The 3,885-nt window shown below is 42.2% G+C and overlaps 1 protein-coding gene across 1 annotated transcript in view; it reads left to right on the top strand.

Moving 5' to 3' along the window:
• The window catches only part of FYTTD1 (forty-two-three domain containing 1), a 28,088-nt gene extending 27,572 nt beyond the window's left edge, over positions 1–516 (top strand). The window contains exon 10 of the mRNA XM_019503441.1: positions 30–516. The gene's annotated coding sequence lies outside the window, so the exon portion shown is untranslated. The remainder of the gene's footprint in view (positions 1–29) is intronic.
• Positions 517–3,885: the final 3,369 nt, after the last annotated feature.

The raw sequence follows: 3,885 nt of genomic DNA, 5'->3' as shown, positions 1-3,885 counted from the left end.
TGTGCAAAAAGTTGAGCATATGCATGTAGTTTACATACCTGCATATAGCTATGCATCTGCATGGATATCTGCAGGATGACATCCGGATCGGGGTGTCCTCGCTGTGTATTTCACACCTCCAGGAGAAACGAGGCACCTCTTCAGAATTGTTCACAGGTAAAATTACACTTTATCCATGAACTAATAAATTTTAAACTTTTTATAGGAATAGGGTTTAAGTACAGTCAGATAAAGGGAACTGTTGGCTTGCTGTACGCACAAATACCTGTGGTGTGAGGTGGTCTTAATTTTCCCTTGCTTGGAAGAGTTTGGGTTTGACTTCTTACAGACCTGGTTTCTGTGTGTTTCTTTCTCTGAAACTCCAAGTAAATGAGGAGTTTCCCCTGGACTCAAGCATTTAACAGCAGATAGGCTTTTCTTTTCATATAGCAGTTTTAAAATGCAGCCTTGATGCTACTCAGCCCTTAATCTTTTATTTTTAACTTTGAAAATGTACCTTAGCAAAAAAAAAAAAAAGCCAGACTCAACTAATAAACGTTAAGGTTTTTTTAAATTACTAATAGAAATTTTGTTGAAAAAAGTCCCTCTGTTACAGTTTAAGTAGGTAACGTGGTGTTAGTCATCCAGTTTCAGTATATGCATTCCTGTGTACCAGGATGCAACAAAAAATTCCTTTTGCATCAACATAGATGCAAAACATTGATGCAATGCATCACGAAAAGCTAGTTTGTATTTAATGAGAAGATGCTTTACACTGTACCTTTTGGTATTTTTTGGAGAAGTTATTACACTTGGATCTATTCTGAAGCTGTTATTTTTTTTTTTTTTTTAAATAAAATGTTACAGGTTTCATACTGTCTGTGCCTATTAAAGCTTCGGGCAATACACTCGTTTCTAATATCCTGCTATGGGCAGTCTAGTAATCAAATGCAGCTGTTCCGTATTTAAAAGGATGTGCAGAAGTGTAGTTATAGGTTAAATCTGCATTCTGCTGAATATAACATCCCGAAAAGTGACAAGTACTTCTCACGTTCACAGTGTGTATGTCATTAATTAAGTTGGATTAAAAACACTAAATTTGCCTCTCTTTTTTAGTAAAAGCTGTCTAACTGAAAACTAATGTAGCCCAACATGTTGCCAATGCAGGATCTATCAATGTGTGCATCACTTTTCATACTATTTTAATGGGGGACACTGATGGGTAGAAACTTGACATAAGTATTACAGGATCAACACATTTGTCCTGGATAGATTCTGCCAATTCTATCTATTTCAAATAAGATCACTTTTCAGAGATGCCAGCAGGAGATTTAGATTTGCAGTATAATGCCACTTCAGATTCTGGGGGGGTAGGGAAAATGCAGCATTTTTAGATGGAGTTGAGAAGATTTTTGAGTGTGGTGAGTACCTGCCTGGATTTTCTAAATTCCCTGCTTTTCCACTACCAGCCTAGGCCTGAATGGTGGTCCTGTTCAGATGAGATCTGAGGAGATATTCAGGGGTCGCATCCACACAAGTGCAGATGTTTTGTTCCCTAGGGACAACTTGCAGCAGGACACCTTGTGGCACTGCTAGTTGTCCCAGGGGAACTCCTGTGCCATGTGCCCTCTGGCATGTGGCAGGTTTCCCTAGGTGGGGTAGGAGAGGCTGGGGTCAGCACTGTGCTGGCCCCAGCAGCCTTTTCTGGGGGCCTCCTGGGGCTTCGGCCAGCCAGGCTCCAGTTTTGAGCAGCATGCGTTGCCCCCATGTGCGCCACTCTACTTTCTTTTTTTGCTCAGGTTTTTTTGACCCTTGGATATGCAGGGGCCAAACCCTCCCTGCCCCCAATGCTGCTCTCTTGAGGCTGGAGAACAGCTGAATGTGTAGTATGTGTTTGCAGTGCCACATAGAGCACAGCTGTACTTGTCTGGATGCAGCCATGGGGTTTTATTGCAGAAAAAGAACAAGAACTCACCTTGTCCATCTTTTCTCCCTGAAGGACAAGGTGAGTTCTTGTGCAGATGTTTCACATTGCTAGAATGACATCCATTTTATAACGGGTAAGACCATCCAGTCAAGGGTTTGGAAGGGTTACACTTCACAAAGATGCACTGATCATAGCAAAATATCTGGCTGGCCCTGTCTAATCAATAAATCTGATCCTTTTTTAAGAAAAGCATGTGGCCCCAATTCAGTGTTATTTATCAGTAGGTTATTTGCACATTAGAGTTATCCCTACATGGGTGGTAAATAAGTATCTATTAAAACTACATCCAATCTTTTGAGCTGAATATAATTTCAGTAAACAGAGCAATGCAGGCTAAGTTTGATCCTTTTTATCTTGCGTCAAGTCCTGGAGGGAAAATGCTGGGAAATGGCTTTGCAAATGCTTTTTCTGTTTAAAAAAGCCTGTTAAGTTGAAAGTTCAAATAAGATGGCAGCTGTTTTAAGTTCATGCTGAAAGCATAGAGAGTTCATGTACCAGAGGAAAGGAATATTGTCAAATTGCTTCTGGTGATTTTTCGTTTGAAACTAGCATAGGGCAGAAACCTAAACCTGGGGGATTGTATGCTATCTACTGAAGTGTGGAGAAGCTTGAAAGGCTAGTATCAGTACAAAGTACTGGGATAGTTATACTGATTTACAGCAGCTGAGCTGCTAATTGCACAAACCAAGCTGCACCAGCGGAGGTGGGGTTGTGGTTTTATCTTTTATGTATTTGAACTATAAAAAAAAAACAAAAAAAACAACACACAAACCCTTGGTGTTTAAAGTCAAGCTCCTGCTGCAGTCCTGGTGTGACTCAGTGCTTAATCCCCTGGGAAAGAATTGAGCAAACAGTGCTCAATGAATCAAAACTGGTGAGATATTTGATTGGACCCACAAGCCTTGGACGCTCAGACCAGCAGAGACTCCCTAGGCATGATGAAGGGTGAAAGCTTGCTAAGAACTTTTTTCCCCAGCTACTCCACTGGTCTAAAAAAGGTACTACCCAAAGAACCCTGCCTGCCATTAGACCAAGTCAGGTATCCAGGTTGTAGCCATATTAGTCTAGAGGAAAAAGCAATCAGGTCTCATGGACAGAAGTGATATCTTTTATTAGATGAGTAAGATTATTGCAGAAAACATTCCTTAATTGCAAGCTTTCCCGCACAAAACATGAGCATGCCTGGAACACTTACGAAGTGAGTTTGCAATTGCAAGCTTTTAGGCACACTTGCTTTCGAAGCTTTCAGGCACACTGGCGTTCCGTGCCCAAAAGCTTGCAATTGCAAAGTGAGTGGGCCTAAAAGCTTGCAAGAAATTATTTTGCAAAAATCTAGTTGGTCTAATAAACTATATCACCTCTGTCCACAAGAGAACATGTCCACAACACGTGTTGTTGGTTTGATGCAATCGGTGCACCTCTGTGCACCGATTGCATCAGACCAACAAAACATTTGCAAACGAAATTATTTGATTGATTTCCAAGCTTTTGGGTGCGTACATCATCAGGCATAGAGGAAAGCAGTGATTGTCAAATTTATAGGCTTGGGCATGTGTTTTTAGAGCAGGGGTGGATAATTATTTCGGGCAGAGGTCCACTTACTGAATTTTGGCAAGCCATAGAGGGCCACACAACAGGCAGCCAGGTGCAGATAAAAAAAATTTAAAAATATATTTAGAGGCCCAGCTGGGCCGCATTTTTGCCCACCCCGGTTTAGATGCTAACTCCTTTGACTCTGTAGATGTCAAAGCCTGCAGGTTGGTGGATTCCCCCCCAGCAAACTCTCTTCCTGCAGCAGCTCTGCCAAGTGCCAGCAGCAAGAAAAAGGCTCCATCAGCTCAGGAGCACCCACTCTCCCGCCCCTGGCACATGCGCTGTACCTGCCCACCCCGGCCTTCCCACGCATGCGCCCCCGTGGG

This window comes from Gavialis gangeticus, unplaced genomic scaffold (genome assembly GCF_001723915.1).
Source record: "Gavialis gangeticus isolate Ggan-Ray unplaced genomic scaffold, GavGan_comp1, whole genome shotgun sequence".
NCBI classification, from domain to species: Eukaryota; Metazoa; Chordata; order Crocodylia; family Gavialidae; genus Gavialis; species Gavialis gangeticus.
This window is presented reverse-complemented; position numbering and strand designations above follow the sequence as displayed.